At 40.2% G+C, this 21,842-nt stretch overlaps 1 non-coding gene across 1 annotated transcript; it reads left to right on the top strand.

Moving 5' to 3' along the window:
* The first annotated feature begins 8,243 nt into the window (after positions 1 to 8,243).
* TRNAV-AAC (transfer RNA valine (anticodon AAC)) lies at positions 8,244 to 8,317 on the top strand. The gene has a single exon. It is a non-coding gene; the product is annotated as a tRNA-Val (tRNA).
* The last annotated feature ends 13,525 nt before the right edge of the window (positions 8,318 to 21,842 follow it).

Genomic DNA, 21,842 nt, shown 5'->3' on the forward strand with positions numbered 1-21,842 from the left:
AGGCTCTATATGGGCCATGCATTGGGGGCAATGTTGGTTAAATATCCATATTATCGAGGTTGATTGTCGATGCCAGTTATTGATACCGATTATGAGTATGTAACCGCATAGCATCATGATACATGCCCATACACATCATCTGCATGTTTGTTATGAGATGTGGTTGATCATTGTATATGTCATTAGGCAGGTTGTTATAAGACTTCCTGATAGACGGAGGTTATCTCACATGAGTACACGATATGCGCAGGATTGGTGTATGACTGGATTGTATGACTCATGCATCTTGCATTGTGTGTTGTGATTACTGTACGCCCTATCGACATCAGGGTCGTAACCTCCACAGGAATATCGTGGATGGTCAGATGGGACACTAGAAATGTTTGGTTCGAGCATCGGGCTGCCATAGATGGCCCTAGGTAAAAATCCCTAAAACCCTCTTGGTACCAGAGGACGCCCCAACGTCGAGACCGAGTGAATGTAATGAGCGCCGGAGTGCCGAATACCAGGAGGCTGCCTCTCCCGCTGTGTCATGGTCGGTTGGGAGGAGGTGTGGCCTTACCCACCCGAGGGAGTAGGCATAGCTAGGCTTAGTTTAACTAGCTCGAGGAATGGGTCCGCTATTGACTAGCCGAGTAGGTTTTGGCAGACTATTAGCCAAGCGGATAGTGAGATCTCTTCCACTTACCCAGTTGTGCGCTTGGTGGGGCGACAGGTGGGGTGGAGTGTACTAGACCCCGGTGATGATCCCAGAAAGGAACCGTACTGATATGTGGACTTATTGAGTAGGAGTTGTATACTCATGCATTTGTTTCATTCACTATCCATTCAGGCTGGTGGTGCGCAACTAATCGTTGTGTACCTTCGCATGGCTAGGATTTCGGTTGGGCGCACGACTAACCTGAGATTAGGAGTTCACCACATTAATTCTGACTATCCAAATTTAGGTATGGGACTGGTTTAGATAGAAGTCCCTTCTGATGGACCACATAGCCTGCGATGCTACGTACTATCATCCCGACTTCACTTCAGCTTAATCATTTCATTCGCACCTCATATTACATTGCATCTACAATACTTAGCATTTTGGGTTGTCATGTTTCTGCATTAATATGACCATTAGTACTCATGCCTTGCATCGCATAGCCTTGGTACGGCTGATGGCACTCATAGACTTATCAGTATATTTTCGCTTATTTCGTTATTGTTTGATTTATGGCATTATATCCTCGACATCTAATATTTGGCTCACTTTGACTCATCATTTGCATAACTGATTTACATTGTGTACCCTGATATTGTATGACTCATGGACTGATCAGTACTTCCGCTTACTCTGATATTGCTTACTTGACACTTATCTTGTGCACACACTTTCACCACTCACTAAGCTTTCTATAAGCTTATGCACGATAGACGTGTGCAGGTGGTGTCAAGTTGCAACAGCATTGAGCTTGGAGTGTGCAGCGGACTTATGGAGCTTTGATTTTTGACATATATATTTCCCTTTCAGCACTGTATTCAACTGTTTATATTAGTGGATATGTGATGATGATGTTGCCTTTGTGATTTGGGTAAACTTATGGTTATGCTTATTATAAGTTAAATGTACATTAGAAAATCCACCTTGTAGGATCCCAGGATCGAAATCTGGCGTATAAATGATGGGAGCCGAGAATGGGGTATTACGGAGGCTGTCGACACCGGATTCGGCGATCGGGAATTTTGTAAGCCCGGTTTCCGAGTTTGGGGCATGACATTATTGGCATGGGAAATTCTTGGGACATTTTGATGTTTTTCTCGTGTTAATGTCAGGAAATATTGCTAAAAATAAAATATCTAAATTTTTTTTATAAATTAATAAATGATTTTAAAATTCTAAACTTTTTTAAAAAGCAAATTTAATTAAACTTCTAGACATTTATTTTGTAAAAATCACAATACTTTTACGATCTCAGTAGATTATTGTGACAATGTCAATTAGTGAATTTTTGTGAAGATATTGCAAGATTTCAAAATCTCGACCACATTGGTTGGAGTAGTTGTAAAGAAATGTAAGAAACATAACTAGAATAAGAGAATAGGAGCTTGGGACACTTAACCAATTGAGAAAGGGACCCTTCCAAGCATGAGTAAAGACATTATGTGATAGCAAATGAAAAATAATACATCCAATTGGATTTCTAAACTGTTGATGCCAAACATCAAAGGAAGCTCCCTCACCTACCAACACAGGCAGATGATATTTTATTTCCAGGCAGTTGAATCAGTTCACCTTCATTTCTACTACACAAACAGTAGCTTCCCCAACCACCGATAATTAATAAAATAGAGATCATTATATTTGGTAAATTGTCTAACTAATAACAAATTCTTAATAGTATCCCATAAATTCGAACAAGAAGAGAAGACAAGTTAGGTAAAACAAAAGAATTAATACGACAAATCGTAGACCATTGTTCTGATATTCAGAATGAGTGAAAGCTTGTTAAGATCCAACGTCATGTGATTAATGGCCCACAATCGATCGGGAACCAATTTGGGTCCAATAATGTTGTTGGAGCAGGCTACATGGCAGCACACTAATGAGAAGAGTCGCTTACCTTAGACCGAGCATGGGCTGGAGTATTAAGCTCAAGGGATGGACTCGGGTTTGAAATTTAGGCCTATTTGGGTTTGGATGTTGTACAACAGCATATAAGCCTGCCTTGAGACCAACCCATTAGGGTTTGCAAGGACAATTTTTAGTATAGACAATAAAAATCCTTATTTACTCATGTTACTGCTCCTCTCTCTCTCTCTCTCTCTCTCTCTCTCTCTCTCTGTACAATAGGACTAACCTTTTAGCTCAAGCTCAAGCTCGGGCCAAGCTCGCATTGGACTACTTTGGCTTGTATGAGCCTGAGCTAGGCTCAGGCCTACAAATAATAATGTGGGGGGTCCGGCTTGGATAGAGCTTGGTGCACCCCTAACTCAGCCCATTGACACCCCTAGTAGTGAGACTACCACAGCCACAAATTTAACAAATGGGATGATTTGATGGGGTAACTGAAATTATGAGAGCTGTTGTTATAAAGGAACATGTCGGTCACAACCCTATCCATATCATCTAAGACATCATGGGCCCACCATTTTGCTAAGACAAAAGACAAAAGAGACATCAGTGTTAGGGCCATGAGATTGTTGTGAGGTGTTCCTCTTAACTAAGAAAGTGACCATAGAGATCATCCAATAAAATGAGTTTGGGCCTAGTTATGACGGTGCTGACCTTTGCGTCGGCACACCGTACTCTCGACCAAATCCGCTCAACATAAAGCGGGGATCCTATTATGAATAGAATGTCCAACACCGACAAGATTATGAGAAATAATTTTACTAATGAAATATTTTGTTTTTTGTTAAGGGCCCGTTTGGATACCACCACGTAAGTACTTTTTCTACTTACATCAATAGATAAGAAAAGTTACTAGCTTATTTGAGATAAATAACTTTGGTTTATGATCAATTATAAGTAACTTTTTTTTACTTACATCATTATATAAGTTACTTATTTGAGATAACTAACTTTGGTTTATGATCAATAATAAGTAACTTTTTTCATTTAAAGTTACTTACGGGGGGTAGGTAGGTGAGGCAATCGCCTAAGGCCCCCTAATTATGAAGGCCCTATATTATAGCAAAATTAAAATTTCTTAATTTGAAGGTCCTATATTATAGTAAAATTAAAATTAAGAATAAGAAAAAAAAGCCTAAATTTTTTGAAATAAAGCTTATTGACAAACTTACAAAATAGGAACATTTAAAAATTAGTTTAAAATTTTAAAATTGAAAATAAAAAATAAATCCTAAAAACTAGCACTATCAATAATAACAGTCTAACTCTATCAGATGCGGATTTTCTGTGAAAGCCTTTCGCAGGAAGTTCCTGCACTGAGAACCCAGGTGGGGCCCATTGTGATGTTTTTGAAAAATCCTCCCCGTCCATCTGTCTCGTGAGTTCATTTTAGGACATGTTGCCAAAAATTAACCGTATCCAAAGCTCAAGTGAGCCGAAAATGTGATAATTAAACGTCCACAGTTAAAATATTCGTGAGGTCATAAAAGTTTTGATTCATGCTAATGTTTTTGTTTTCAGTTCATCCCAATAGGAATGACGTTATTAACGGTATGGATGACATCTAAACATCACTGTTGAACCCAAGAAGGTTTCAATGGTAGGAATTTCCCTAACTACATTTTCCTTTAGTACGGCTCATTTGAGCTTTGGATACGGTTCGTTTTTGGCAACATGTACTAAAATGAACTCACAAAATGGATGAACGGGGAGGATTTCTCACAAACATCACAGTGGGCCTCACCTAAGTTCCCAGCGCAGGAACTTCCTATGAGAGGATTTCGCAGGAAATCCACATCCAACTCTATTGTCTCTTTTCAAAATAATAGCATCATTCCCAATAAATTCTTCTCCTAAAACCTAGGACCATAACTACCTACTTTAGTGATAATTAACTTCTCAAAAAATTAAATTCTAACGTCAATTTTCTAAATTAAATTCTAACTACATTTTTCTAAAAAGCCTCAATTTTATGAATTGCCTAAGGCCCCTAAAATGTTGAGCCGGCCCTGGTTACTTATGGGGCATTTGGATTGTAAGTTACTGAAAATAAGTTGCTTATGCCTTAAGTAGCTTATCTTAGTTTCTACTTATTAAGTTGAAGTGTTTAAGCAACTTTAAGTGAAATGTTACTTATTATTGATTTTAAACCGAACTTATCTCAAATAAGTTACTTATCTACTGTTGTAGTAGAAAGATTAACTTATTTGATAATATCCAAACAAGCCCTTAATCACTTCAATTTAATAAGTAGAAATAAAGATAAGATAATAGAGTCATAAATAGCACTTATCTTAAGTTATGAACCAAACACTCCCTAAGATGCGATATTTGAGATTTTTTACAAATATTTTACCCTTTTTATATATTACTGTTGTTCTTAGTGAAATAAATAAGTTATAGTTTCTATATATTATTGTTATTCTTAATGAAATAAATAAATTATAGCTTTACTATGCGGCCTCCGATGATTACCATTCTTATATATTATTGTTATATTAATGAAATAAATAAATTATAATTTCTACCCTGTAAACTCTTATGGCTTAATAAATTAAAGTGTACTCATTTTCGAAATTGCAATTGAAGATGATGTTACATTAATCACCACAAAAAAGAGGTGAGAACTCGAGTCCACAAAACATCCGAAGGAGTCAACAATCCTACTTCTCAAGTGAGAACATCATCTGAGAGAGATGAGATGGTTCAACTAAGAAGCAAAAAGCACTAATTGGATTGTTACGGGGAAACCAAATTAATAGAAAGTGGCTTTGTTTCATCATCTCTTATCTAAGAAGATCGAGTTCGTCGATATTAAGAAAATTTTGTAATCATCCATTAATTAGACAATTAAGATCGCACTATGATTGTATTGTACCCTATTTCTGGTCATTATGGGGTAAGCCAATAAGAGGGCGACAAGTGGCATTACATAAGAAATAGGTGGATGAAAAGATTTTCAAGATACTTGGAGCGTTTTTTGCGGAATCATAGCTAGTGTAAATTCAGTTTTATACATCAGTAGATGGTCGACCAAGTGATGTGGTCGAGTTACTCAAAAGCCTAATGAGCGAAAAGAGAAACGTGATCGAGCAATTTAAGTTACAAAAGGCAACAGAGAGGAACAAAGTTTGGTCGAGAGAAGGAAAACAATCATTAAAAAAAAAAAACGTAACAAGAGAATGATCTAGAAAATGTTTTTCGACTACCGTAACCATGGCAATAATAGAAGAAACATTCGAAAGAACAACTTGTGCGAGAAATCTATAAATAGGAGAGAAAATCTACGGAGCAAGATATCATCAATCAATCTACAATTGTTAAGAGTTGCATTCTTACAATTGTTTTTGATGATCTATTGTGAGTTTTTTCTTTTGTTTGATTGCACTGATGTTCTAAAAAGTAAGGAAGGCACAAAGCAACCCATCATTGGACAAAGAACCCCACCCTATCATCTAATCATTATGAAACTTTGTAACCACCCTATCATCTAATCATTATAAAACTTTGTAAGTGGTTAAGTAAGTGACTAATTTTCATATTAGTTCATGTTAGATGTGTTTTCTTATTTTGACAGTTGGGGTCAAAGTTGATTGGTTTAGATTGAACCGCTCTATTAATTTTGGCACACCCACACATCTTACACGTGATAAAAAGTAAATTGAGTATCCAATAGATTACAACATCTGTTTTGGGGTCAATCAACGGATGAGCCCACGGGATGCTTGGTTCAGATCATGATATACATGTGCCATGTATGTGGTACACAATCCATGTGCTCTGATGCTCTGGCAGAGTTTGATGCTCCATAAGCATCCACACTTAAATTTTACGGTTTGGATATGTGTACCTACCTCAATCAAACAACCCAGATAGTAGGTCCCATTGTAAATGGCTCGTAGATGGATATCAAAGGAATCGTTAAAATGAAAAATATTTAATCGTCCAAATTCAATAAACAAATATCTAATAATCATAGGTTGGAATCATGTAATCGTATTTTGTTTTTGGTGTGCTTAAGTTAAGAGCATTGTTAGAGCTGGGCAATCCTGACCCGATCCATTGGATCCAACCTGATCCAACCAGATCCGAACCGATCCGACGGCTTGGATCGGTGCAGATCGAGTAGGGCAGTACAGATCCTAAAGCTTTTTGGGTCGAGTTTGGATCCATACCTACCTGGACCGATCCGATTCAGAATTCGATCCGGAGTGAATAAACCACATGCATTTTCATGATGGGCCCCAAACAGAGTTTACACAGTATGATAAAAGCCAGAAGCGGATTTGCTGGTGTACCACACACTAGCTATATAACTGCTATAGGTACATGTTATGTGCGAAGACGAGTATGGCGCTCCTTGAGCTCCGAGTTGTATGAACGATTCAAAGGAGATCAAAGTTATATGGGCCCCACAATGATGTATTTATTATATCTACACCGTTCATATATTTTTAAAGATCATTATAGAGCATTATCCAAAAAATGAATAATATCTAAAGATCATCTGCACCACACCACAACTAGCAACAGAGAATGATTCTCACTGTTAAATAATTCTTGTGGTGCACTTGATAGTTAGATTTGTCTTATTTTTTATCTTAAGCCTTAAGACGAGCTCGCCAAATGGATGGACAGTTTGGATATAACACATACCCCATGATTAGACCCACAAAACTTGCCAACGTCAATACAGCAAGTCACACTGTGCACAGACTTGTGCGAAAAGCATGTCACTGCACTTTTTGTGCAGTGTACGTCAACACTATAATACATCTGATGAAAGCGCGGATACAGTTCTTTCAGAGCCATGTGGGGGCCCACCTTGATGTATATGTTTTATCTAAGCCATTCATCCATTTTGACATATCATTTTAGGCCTTGAGCACAAAAATGCGGTATATTGAAAGCTGAAGTGGACCACACAACATGAAACAGTTGGATTAAATTCATACGATCCGACTCCGTTTCCCTAACCAATTCAGACTCGGTTCGGGTCAGGCCAACCATGCATTAGATCGGTCCAAGTCAGGTGACTTGAACTCGGTCTCGGATCGGATTGAGTTCAGATCAGGCCATTGAAATTTTGGATCCGATCGAGTTGGACCCAATCCGAACCGATGCCCGGCTCTAAATTTACATTGCACACGAGTGGCCTCTGGAGGGCTATACAAGGAACTTACCGGCATCTTTGCAGGCGCATACAAGCGCTTCCAGTTCTGAAAAGTCGAGCCCTTGGTTCAGTAATCCATACCATTGGTCTTTTGTGTCCCACCACCGATGGACAACTGTAACCACTTTAACAGGCATTGAATCGACTATAAGGACCTTTTATATATAATTTCATCGTACCCTTGCTGATGGAAGGGAGGAATTGGACGGTACTCACCTGAGGCACCGTAACATGAATAGTATCATGATCTAGTTTGTACGTTTAGGGCGCATGGTTCGGGAATGCCAGCCGCTGATCTAGTTTGTACGTGTATAGCCCATGTTTCGGGAATCCCAACCGTTGATCTATTTTGTACTTGTATGGCCCATGGTTCGGGAATCCCAACCGTTGATCAGTTCTCACTGAAACAAGAACTAAATGCTTCCTATAAATTTATGTACAAATAAAACTGAACTTGGTTTCGTGGTGTAGTTGGTTATCACGTCAGTCTAACACACTGAAGGTCTCCGGTTCGAACCCGGGCGAAGCCAATTTCTTTTTTAAGCCGTTTATCTGGAACAACCTAACAAATTAACGGTTCAATACAAAAACTTTTCATCATTCGGTGATCCGGTCCGTTGACCAAACTCCGTGGGGCCCACCATGATGTATGTTGTCATATCCACGCCGTCCATTCATGTTACCAGCTCATTTTAGGGATAAAATTGAAGCATATCCAATGCTCAGGTGGATCACACCATAAGAAACAACAGGGCCACAGAAGTTTTGTACCAACCTGATATTTGCGATTTATTCATCCCTGTCCGTGTGACCTTATGAACAGGTTAGATGACGAATAAGCATAGTTGTGGGCGCTAGGATGGTTTCAATGGTGGATGTCATTATCCCATTATTTCCTATGGTGTGGTCCACTTGAGCCATTGATATGCTTGAATTTTGGACTCATGCCCTAAAATGAGCTAGTAAAATGGGTGGACGGTGTGTGGATAGAACGCATAGACTACGGTGGGCACCAATGAGTTTACTAGTGTACTGAGTTACTAGGGGAGGTGGATTAGGTTGTGTTGCAAACACCACACCCCGCAGTGGGCCCACGCTGATGTATGTGGTTTATATCCACAATACCCTTTTTTTCCATTTCATTTTAAGCCATGAACCAATAAATGAAGCAGAAGCTCAACCGGACCACATTACATTACCGGAAACAGTGGTGATTGAAGGTCCACCGTTAGATATATACTTCTTGAGGGCCACAAAAGTTTTGGATCGAGCAGATATGGGTATTTTTCATTCATTCATATCTTTGTGAACTTATCAACAGGTAGTATAGCAAATAAACATTACAGTAAGTCCTAAGAAGCTTTCAATTGTGGGTGTTATTGTCCTCACTTTTTCCTGTGGTGTGGTCCAGTTGAACTTCAGATTTATTTCAATTTTGGATCAATTTCTTAAAATGAACTGGTAAAACGGATGGACGGTGTGGATATAAAATACAAACATCAGAATGGGGCCCACAGTTTGCACACCACATAATCCGTGAATGTTACTCTACCGAATCGCGACTGTCCATCACAAGCACACCGTGGTGTTTACGTGCCATCCAATTAGTTGAAGCGAATTGCGTATTGAGTAAACTCCATGGAGCCCACCATGATTTATGTATTTTATCCACTCCATCCATCCATTTTATCAGAATTCTAGGTCTGGAAACCAAAAATGAAGCATAAGAAAAGCTCAGGTGGACCACACCACAAGAAATTGTGTAAGCTAAAAGTCTACCATTGAAAATTTCTTGAGGGCTACATAAGTTTTGCATCAAGTTGATATTTGCATTTTCCCTTCATCCATGTCTGCCTGATATTATGAACAAGTTGGATGACAAATAAACATTATTACAAGCCTTAGGAAGCTTTCAATGGTGGAAATCATTATTTCTATTGTTTATGTGGTGTGGTCCACCTGTGCTTTGGATGTGCTTCAATTTTAGGATCAACCACTAAAATGAACTGGAAAAACGGATGGATGGCATGGCTAAACCACAAACATTCATGGTGGGCAACAGAGTTTACTCATTATACAATTCGATTTCACATGTACGAGACCTTTATCCAAAACTTATGTGGGCCACTGAAGGCTTCAGTGGTCGGGTGTTCAATCCCCACTGTTTCTTGTGGTCTGGCACACTTGAGTTTCAAATTTGCCTAATTTATGGGCTATTTTCTTAGCATGAGCAGGTGAATTTGATGGATAGAGCCGGTGACCCATGAATGTTGTGAGCCTCATGGGGCTTAGTATAACGTCTTGTATTTTTGCTATGTGGATTTCATAAAGTTTCAAATTTATTTTCACTATAATTAGCTTACGGAATTATTTATTGACTTTTAACACTTGATATTAGCTTATACATGAGTGTTACCATTAAAGAACTGCACGAATTCAATTAATTAATTGTAGGAAACTAACGAATTTGTTTGATCAATTAAACCCCATGTCTTATCTCGTGAGTTATTCATATAAGACCCAAATCTAGCCAACTCTTTGCTGACTAATGAAGATAGTCATAACTAAATAAAGATATACCGAAAGCCGAAATAACTAGGGGTCAGATCTTAATTACCAAACAAAACTGACCCGATTACTCTTTTAGGCTAAGAACAACGGTTTAAGGTGCTTAATATCATATTGTCATTTCCGCTAATTACGAATATACTACACTATGGACTTAGCTAATCCAAACCTTAATAATCGCGCACAAGAAATCTTATTACCTAATTCATTAAAAAAATGTTATAACTATCCAAATAAGCTCTAAACCACTCGTTAGTGGGTCACTAAACCCAATACTATAGAGAGATGTTTATCTTACCGAGCTTGACGTCCATCGTAGACATCAAACCGAGATAGCATTTCAAATCGCTTAACTTGAACTCGCAAGGCCAGTGAATGAGATGTATGAATTGTCACACTCCAAACTCGGAAAACAGGCTCACAAAATTTATGATCGCTGAATCAGGCGCCGACAGCCTCCGTAGTGTCCTATTCTTGGCTCCCGGCACTCATATGTCAGATTTCGATCTTGGGATCCTACAAGAAGGATTTTCAATATGATTTTTTTTTTTGTAATGGAGCATAACCACAAGCATAACTAAGTCACAAAACAATATCACCACATATCCACTATATCAAAACTTTAAGTACAATGCAGAAAGGAAAATACAAGGTGATCAAAAAGCTCCAAAATAATCTGATGCGTGCTCCTGCCATAGCGTTGCTGCGATCCAACATCACCTACACGCAACGGTCATGTATAAGCTTACAAAAGCTTAGAGGGTGGTGTAAGTGTGTGTACAAGGCAAGTGCCAAGCATACAGTATCAGAGTAATGCAGAAAAATTGCTGATAAGTCCATGAATACTATGAGCTGTACCAAAGCTATGCGATGCAAGGCATAAATGCTATCGGCCATACCAAGGCCATGCGATGTGAGGCCTACGTAGTTAAATGTCATATGTGAGATGTAATGCAAGCATGTCAGTCCTCGTCAAATACATATATCAGTACAGTTTTCCTCTGGGATATCACCGGGGTCTAGTACACTCCACACTGACTACCGCCTCCCTAGCCCCACAGTCCAGCGAGTGGAAGAGACCACACTATCCGCCTGACTAGTAGTCTGTCAATACCTACCTGGCTCGTCAATAGCAGACTCATTTGCGAGCTGGTCAAACTCAGTCTAGCTTACAACCCCCTCACTCAGGCGAATAAGGCCACACCCCCTTCCAACCAACCACGACACAGTGAGAGACGCGGCCTACTGATATTCAGTACTAATGCACTCATGTATCCACTCGGTCTAGACGTTGGATCATCTCCTGGTACCAAAAAGGTTATGAGATTTTCACCCAAGGACATCCTATGTGCCCACAGTGTTAGAGCCAATATTTTCGATATCCAATCCAGGCATCCACGATGTGCCTGTGGAGGCCACGACCTTGATGTCATTAGAGTGTATAATGATCATGTCGCACATATACAAGATGCATGAGTCACACCGTCCAGTCATATAGCAATCCTGCGCGTACCGCGTGCTCATGTAGGTAACCCCTATCAGTGAGTCTCATAAATAATCTGTCCAATGGCATATGCTATGATCAGTCACTCCTCATATCAAACATACATATGATGCGTATGGGCATGAATCATGAAGTTATACTAAGCATGTTATATGGTGATGAACTATCCTCACAATGAAGATGGGCCTAGACGGCCTACACGCAACAAGTATGGGCCTATCAATGGGCCCTAGGGAGAGTTACAATGCGGACATTTAACCATCATTATTCTTACAATGTGGGTGTCAAACCATCATTGCTCCCAAGGCATGGCCCGCCATAAACATCATTACATAAATTATGGTAGAATCACACATTGCAATGGGCCTTATATACATCCCATTGGGCCTCAACCCATGGGCCTCAAATACATCAAATGGGCCACATCACGTGGGTCTCATATATATTAAGGTGAGCCTCAACAACGGGCCTCATACACATTAAGGTGGGCCTCAACAACGGGCTGCACCGATTACACCATTCATCTATTATTAGAAATCTTTTTAGAGTATTATGCAAAAATATGAATCATATCAAGAGATCATTTGGACCATACCACACATAACAGTGGAGGTAATGATTTTCCACAGTTAAAACCTCAATGGGCCCATCATAACATTTATTTTCCATCTAGCCAGTTCGTAAGGTCACAAGGACCCGAACTGTAACACCTGGTCCATTCGGTACTATTTTCCATGCTTGTGATGATTGAAGCCCTTAGCTAGACATGAATTGATCATTCATAGTACATACCCAACTGACCGGAACCCCAAGACCTTGAAGCCTATCTCATATCGACCGCCCCATCGCCGCGATCGTGGAGGTACCACCCGTGCGTCGGTATGATACTCCGTTAGTGAGATACGCCGTGAAGAATAATAAGTGTATCATGTGCACATGGCACCATGTATTTTATTCCACACATGTGCACAACACATGTCAAGCACACATGTACATGCCACACATGGGTGAGAGAATCTCTACCCATGTGTGTGATGTCACATACCTATACCTCTTCTCTCTCATGTGCATAAAAGTCAACCTTTCTCCATACCATACACTATGCATGACATCACCACACCATGCCATCCCATGCTCCTTTAATCTACCATTAATTGCAAAGCATGAATTAAGTACCATAATCCTAGCCTAAGCTAATATTAATCACATTAGCTTAACTTAACCAAAATTTTATCCATTTTTTTATAAATACCCCTCTATCCCTTAGCATTTCACCATTTTTCCATAAGAAGGAGAGAGAGAGAGAGAAAGAGAGAGAGAGAGAGAGAGGAGTGATCTTAGTGGGCCATCAACTCCATCAATCCCATACCTTTCATCCATCTCAACCATCAATTCCATCCCTTCCATACATCTCAACCATCCATCTAATTCATCAAGGTGAGTACACCCACTCTACTCTTGGTTTGTTTATTTTTTTAATTATTTGTATGATTATTAGTGGAAATGATTTGAGAATAATGATGTGATCAATGGTGTGGATACATAAGAGAGTACATATAAATAATAATAATTAATACTTGTGATGATATGATGATAAAGATGTGATTAATGGTATGGATGCATGGAAAAAAATAATAATAATTTATTATAGGCTTTATGTGAGACCCATTGATAGTGGGCCCCACCAGAATTTTGTAGCCATCCAAACTGTTCAAGTATGGCAATTTGGTTAGCCACACGCTCACACATGCACACGTGCATACACACCAAAGAAAAAAAAAAGAAAAAAAGAAAGAAAGCAGGCGTCCCGCCGTTTGAAAGAAAAAGAAGGGAAGAGGTGTGGGTCCACAACGGGCCCCACCCATGATGTATGTATTAAATCCATGCCGTCCATTCAAATTTTTAGATCATTTTAGGCGTTGAGCCAAAAAATGAAGCCAATCCATTTCTCTGGTAGGCCACACCATCAAAAATCATGTGAAGACATACTAAAACATATAAAAGTACTTGCTGGGCCCAATTAAAATTTTTATGCATTTGAAACTTGGATTGGACGCTCCACCACGTGGAACACATACAACAGATGGACTGGATCGTCCTGTTGTGGGCCCCATATATGAGAACAAAAAAAACACAAAACAAAAAAAAAAAAACAAAACAACTATCTGACGCTGCAGCAAGCAGCGTCTCTGTTGACGCTGCAAAGAGGTGGCCCCACCACAGGCCCTAACTTGATGTATGTCGAACATCAGCACAGTGAATTTGATGGGTACCATCTTAAAAATGGGTCACGCCAAAATTTAACCGTACAAAGAACTTAGGTGGCCCACACCATCTAAAATAATGTGCAGACATGGCTAAACATATAAAAGCACTTCTAGGCCCCACCTGAAATTTGGATGCATCTGAAACTTGGACTGACCCATCAACCACGAGGGACACACACAACAGTTGGACTGGATCGTCATGTTGTGGGCCCCATATTTGAAATAATAATAATAATAATAATATATATGCCGTCAGCGTCTGGATGACGCTGCACCAAGCAGCGTCTGCTGCTGACGCTGGAGGAAAGTGGGCCCCATCACAGGCCCCACGTTGATGCATGTCGAACATCAGTACCATGCATTTCATGGGTCCCGTTTAAAAATGGGCCACCTCCAAATTTCAGCCATACACAGAACTTAGACGGCCCACACCATAAAAAAATATTAATAATAAATAATAATTACAAAAAAAAAAGATTTGGATCAATCTGATCATGAGGTATGTGTTATATCCAAACCGTCCATCCATTTGACAAGTTTGTCTTAAGGCTTGAGAAGAAAAAAAGAAAAAAAGAAAGATAGATCTAACTATCAAGTGGGCCACACTACAAAAGTGGCAGGGATTGAACGTAAACCATTGGAACCCTTTTTAGGTCAGAAATTTTGAAGCAGTATGAAATTTGTTTTTCCCCTTAATTCAGGTCTTTGTGACCTTATGAATAGATTGGGTGAGAAATAAATGTTATAGTGGGCCCGATGAATGGTTTAACGGTGAAATCATTATCCTAATTGCTAATTGAGGAGAGGTCCAGATAATTTTTGGTTATGATTCATTTTTGGATAATTTTCTAAAATGATCTCTAAATAGATGAACGGTGTAGGTATAATAAATACATCACTATAGTACACATGTAACTTTGATCTCCTTGAACCATTCGTACAACTCGAAGCTCGAGCATGTAAAATCATGTGTTAGGTCCACCTGAAAGTTAGATGTATCTGAAACTTGGTCTGACCCCTCAACCAAGTGGGACACACATAATGGATGGGCTGGATTTATAAACCATACCTCTGCGGGCCCAACAAATAATTATGAATATTTAAGGGAGGGTAACCCTCTCAACTTGTGTGTGGTATGACCCACTTTGATGTAGGTGTTATGCCACTTAATCCACCATGGTTATGACATAATTTATATTCAAGATCCTCATCGTTTATTTATTTTATCAATTCCTTTGACGGTATGTTACCAAGACTCAGGCCCATCCAATGATTAGATAGCCATTTATTATGAAATAATGTAAATTGAACTCTCATCACAAAAAAATTTATTATGGGTCATCCTGATGATGCATTAAATATTCAACCCATCTAGCCCATGTACCCGGTCCCCTCTAGGGCATTGTCCCAAAGATCAGTCAATCCAACCTGAATTGGACCACACAATACAAGGCTGTGAGAATAAGGACTTAACTATTGAATCCAACCTAAGGCCATCATGGTGTATCTATTTAATCCATGCAGACCATCCACTTCCTCATATCATTTTAGGACTTGGACTAAAATCAAAGCAGACCTAAGTTGTAGGTGGGTCACACACAACTCAACCTCATGGGAAATCCCCATGGACTCTACTACATAGGACCCATTATGAATTCCATTGATATGTGAGCCCAAGAATATTAAGGCCCATTTTGAGTGAATGCCATGTGGGCCCATCAGTGATAGCCTTGTTTGGGCTAACCATTGGGCCTCTTCGATAAGAGTTTGTAATTTCCATGTGTGGAATGTATGACGAACTGGTATTGTAATTTTCGAAGTAATGATGATTAATCCTTTAAATGGGCTGATTGTGGACATCCCTTGATCACTTGACACTCTGGTTAGAGTACGGCCCCAAGTAATAAGATCATGATACTTGTGTTTAAACCCTTAAAAACATGTTTAATTATAACAAATATATAAACTCTAGTGGTGTGAGGGTGTGATATTACCTGTTTGGCCCATTGATCATGTGGGTATTTGATGTATGTATAGCCACCTAATCATAGGCAATGGTGGAGAACATGTAGTATATGTAGTCATCTAACTGTGTGAATATGAAGTACGTACAAGGCCACCTAACCGTATGAAATCAAGTGGCATTGATGACCATTCAACAATGTAGGTTTGTACTTATCGACATAGATACCACCACTTGAATTACACATAACTAAGTTGTACACTAAACCGAATATGATTTAGGGTTATATTACCCAAGCTAATGCTATCAAGATCCTGGATTTTTATACAATGTGATCTTTAAACTATAAATGGTATGATGAAATGTGGCTCTCGACCCTTAATCATGTGACACCGAATATGAGTCATTATCTATGTGACGTGTGAAGTGGTTGTAGTATAAGACTTATCATAATTGGTGTAGCCATGTATTCGTGGCCTATGGGCAAGGCCCATTGAGATATATTTCCGGTCCATATGATGAAGATCATTGTGATGTATTTTCAGCCCATGTGATGCAGCCCATAGTGATGTGTATTAGGCCCAGGTATGTGGTCTACCTGTGAAATAGATTTGAGGCCACTTGCAATGTATTCGAGGCCCATGGGTGAAGCCCAATGTGATGAGACTCATGGGCGTGGCTCATTGAGATATATTTTAGGCCCATGGGTTGTGGCTCATTGTGATGTATTTGAGGCCCATGTGTAGAGCTCACCTCTTGGGTATTTGAAGCCCATGGGTCGTGCAGCCTGATGTGGTGTATTCATGGCCCATGAGCCAAGGCCCATTGCGATGTGTAGTGCACATATGATACGGCCCAATGTGATGTATATGCGGCCCATGAGTGAGGCCCAATGCGATGAATGTGCGGCCCTTGTGTGAGACCCGAAGCGATGTATCTGAGAACCGATGTGGTGTGATTTCACCATGATGTATGTATTGATATTTATGTGGGTCATTCCTTGGGGACAATGTTGGTTAAATGTCCACATTGTCGAAGCCGATTGTTGAGGCCGGTTATTGATACTGATTATGAGTATGTGACAGCACAGCATTATCATACATGCCCATATGCATCATCTGCATGTTTGTTATGAGATGTGGTTGACCATTGCATATGTCATTGGACAGATTGTTATGAGACTCCCTGATAGGCGGAGGTTATCTCACATGAGTGCACGGTATGCGCAGGATTGATGCATGACTGTATTGTATGACTCATGCATTGTGTGTTGTGATTACTGTATGCCCTAGCGACATCAGGGCCGTAGCCTCCACAGGCATATTGTGGATGGCCAGATGGGACACCGAAAATATTTGGTTCTAGTATACGGGCACCATAGATGTCCCTGGGTGAAAATTCCTAAACCTCCGAGGCCAGGAGACGCCCCAACGTCGAGACCGAGTGGATACATGAGCGCCTGAGTGCCGAATACCAGGAGGCCACGTCTCCCACTGTGTCGTGGTCGGTTGGGAGGGGGTGTGGCCTTACCCGCCCGAGGGTAGGGGGCATTACTAGGCTGAGTTTGACCAGCTCGTAAATGGGTTCGTTATTGACGTGCCGGATAGGTATTGGCACACTATTGGCCAGGCGGATAGTGAGGTTTCTTACGCTCACTTGGACTGTGCTGCTGGGAGAGAGATAGGGCCATTTGGAGTGTACTAAACCCCGGTGATGATCCCAGAGATGAACTGTACTGATATGTGGACTTATTGAGCAGGAGTTGCATACTCATTCATTCATTCATTCACTATTCACTCGGGCTGGTGGTGCGTAACTATTTGTTGTGTGTACCTTCGCAATGGCCAGGATTTCGGTTGGGGCGCGCGACTAACCTGAGATCAGGAGTTTACCACATTGAGTCTGATTATCCAAATTAGGTATGGGACTATTTTGGATAAAAGTCCCTTGTGATAGACCCTATAGTCTGCGATACTACGTACTACCATCCCGACTTCACTCCAGCACAGTCATTTCATTCGCACCACATATTGCATTGCATCCTCGACATCTAATATTTGGCTTTTTATAACTCCTCATTTACATACTGATTTATATTGCGTACTCTGATATTATATGACTCATGGACTTGTCAGTATTTCCGATATTGTATAATTATGGCATGACAATATGATGATGATGATGTGATTACGGATGCATGTAATATGGTTATGGCTGTGGTATGATTTCCTTGTAGCATATTTATCTTGCCTGCATGTAGGACACACTGCACACACGTGTGTACTCACTAGGCTTTTTGCCTAAGCCTCCTATTTCCCATTTTTTTCAGGGTTGGAGTAGCTTGGAAGACTTAGCTTTCTCGATGCATTGTATCTATTCTTCGATTTGGCAATATGATGTTACGTATCTTTTGTAAAGCATTATACTTATAACCATCGGGACTTATGATGGAGAGTGTTGCTTGGTAGTTTGATCATGGATCTTCGTGCTCAGGTATTACTATGTATATAAATAAAAAAAAATTCAGTCAAAAATCTTCCTTGTGGTGTGCCGAACTCAGGACTTGGTTTATGGAAGTCGAGTGCCGAATTCGGGGCATCACGGAAGCTGTCCGTCCCCGGGTTTGGGGCGTGACACGAACTGAGAGGAAAAGCAATATTATATTGGTCCAAAACTTCTGGAATCCAAAGGGTTTCGATGGTAGACATTCAATCCCATTGTTTCTGCAGTGTAGTCCACGTGATACTAGATCTGTCTTATTTTTTTTTTTAATCTCAAGCCTTAAAATTATCTTTCAAAATGGTTGGACATTGTAGATACAACAGATGCATCATGGTGGGTCCCACCGTCCAAGGTCTGGATGATGTGGATTAGACCCACACATGGGGCAAACGGATAGACGAATTGCACATACATCACGGTGGGGCTTGCGGCTGGGACCCATGGTCCCTGCCCTTTTCCAAAACGCTGTTGCAGCGTCCTCTGGATGACAGCAATAGTAGCGCCTGCTGCATGATTATTTTTTTATTATTTTTTTATTTTCTTGAGGTTTTTCTTAGGTGGGGCCCACATCAGGAGGATCCAACCCATCCGTTGGATTCTATGACTCATGACAGACTAAACGAGCCCAGTATTCAGCATGTTTGGTGAGTAGAAACATCAAAGTAGCCCCTAACAGATTTTAACGGTAAGAATCATTGTTTTCTATGATACGGCCTGCCAGATAATCGAATTGGCTTCATTTTTTGGCTCTACGTCTAAAATGAGCTAGGAGATAGGATGGATGGTGTGGATTAGATCCATACATTAAGGTGGGGCCTGCATGAGCGGCCCACTCAAAAATTTTGAATTAAGCTTATATTTTTGTTTTTTTTTTTCACATACAATGTCCAGACCCTGCTGGGCGGTCTGGACAGCAGACGCCCAGCAGGTTCTGGGCTGGCCCATCTGACCATGCTGGGGTCCACCTAATATTTGTATTTTCCCATCATCCAAACCCTCCAAAAAGGAGGTAGCAAGGTGGGCTAGTCCCCATGTTTGGATAGCCATGTGGTCCATGAGATGGACGGTCTGGATATCACATACACTCATCAAGTGGGCCACAAAATATGGGAAGGGGACAGAGAGAGAGAGAGAGAGACATGCAATGGTGGAGATTCCTTCTCCACCAAAATGGAAGGTCTAGATGACCCCTTTCAAACTAGAAAAGTAAACATCATGATGGGGTCTATGGAGAATGGCCCCATCATGGAATGATCATGTGAATCATGGTGGGTCATCGGCCACATCTAGGGTCCAAAGTGAGATCCATACCATCAATCGGTAGGCCTCACTTGGCCCATCATCAAAATATGAAATCTATGCCTATAAAATACCCACCATTTGATCTTCTTGGTCCGACGGAACGCCAAACTTCTTGTGTCTCACTTTGATAGAAGATGATGAGAATTGAAGGGCTAGGATGATGGATCTTGTGGTAGGAAATGAGCCACACACAACACACTTTTCTCTCCTTAGAAGTGCTTGGACGTGCACCTTTTTTTTTGGTTGCTTGGAAAATGTGAAGAGAAAGAGAGAGAGAAATGGTGGTTGTAAGAGAGAGGTAATGGTTGTGAGTGGTGGATGTGAGTGATAGATGTACCTGACTTGAAAGTTGACTTAGGGTAGGTTGCTTGTCTTAGAGAGAAAGAAAGCATGAGTTGTGTACTTTGACTAGTGATGGGATGTGTACTTGATTGATTGATTGATTGATGGGATGGGTTGTAGAGATTCTCTTGGGTTCGTAAAAACACGGCGTTTCTTCGAGATAAACACGGGCCCACATCTCCTAGCCTAGGTATCGCATCGATGTGCAAGACGCGGCGATGGCGCGATCGCAATGGTATAGTCTCGAATTGAGATGACTCAGATTTACGGGATATGACTTAGGATCGCACGCAAATGTCGATTATAGGTCGTGGGTTACTGGAATTCAACGGGGAGGATCGCGGGAGTCTACAGAACGGTACGAACTACGATATGGGCCTTACATGAATATTCCTGGAATTAATCAAAAACTTAAGTTAATTGTCTGTTTCCAGTCTTTGCCAAAGTTATGGCTTTCGGACCTTTACATAATGACCAAATTTAAGGACCGATCGATATTATTAACCTGCTCACATCCATATACTTATATACGTGATTGATGTTCCATTACTGTCGATCTGAGTTAGGGCCTTCCTAGTTAATTGGCATATTCAATTATTGGCTGATTCTGTCCAAACACAAATCGCCTATTGAGACACTAATCATATAGCTTAGATTGACCTGTACACCTCCCAGTAGGTTCCATTAGTTGGAAATAACCTTCCTTCAAGTTATTATAATGAACAAAAGGGCCATTGTGGCCATTTGTGCACAATTTGGCATTGTAAATACCATATCAATTCACACCCACTCTCCCCATACGAATTTATACCTTAATCTTGAGAGAATGAGGAGAAAGAAGAAGATAAAGAGAGTGAGAGAGGGATCGATTAGAAGAGGTTATTCTTCTCTCCTTTGATCATCGTTATAGTCGCAATCGAAACCTTCATTAGAGTTTTCCTGATAACAATTGAAGGTAAGATCCAAGCTTTACTTTTAAACTCTAGATCATGCATATCGATTTTCCCTTCTCACATATCCTTCATAATTGTTTATGTTTTAGTGGTTTTTTTCGAAACCGTAACCCTAAAAGTGCTAAGTCAGGCGAATCATCTTAAAGGGGAGAACCATTATTCATAGGTCACCGTTTATCAACCATTAAAGGTCTCAGTTAATGATTACTTATTGTGAATGGCTCAATACATGATAATATATTTATATTTTGATTTTAATTTCAAATCATGTTATTACATGCTTATTGATGCTCACATGTTTGATGAAATGCCTGAATGAATAAGTTGCTGAAGTTAGGGTTTATGTGTAATCTCATCATAATTGTCTAATGATTAGTTAGTCCTTATTGGGTGATTAGAATTGCTTATGATGTTAAGTCAATCAGCAAATCGTCCAAATTAAGGGGCGGCCCGAGTTAGGTCGGTCACTTTAGGCTTGTTTGATCGACTCGGGTTGAACACGGACAACCGACAGTAGCTGGATTACGCAGGATGCTTGCACCTAATACCGGTTGCGTCAGGGTTCTCTTATGTCGATTAAATTAGTCTAATAATCAACTGATCATGTATGTTCACAATATATGACAACAACCAATTGAATTTAGAATTCCCTAT

The sequence above is a fragment of the Magnolia sinica genome, chromosome 6 (genome assembly GCF_029962835.1).
Source record: "Magnolia sinica isolate HGM2019 chromosome 6, MsV1, whole genome shotgun sequence".
NCBI classification, from domain to species: Eukaryota; Viridiplantae; Streptophyta; class Magnoliopsida; order Magnoliales; family Magnoliaceae; genus Magnolia; species Magnolia sinica.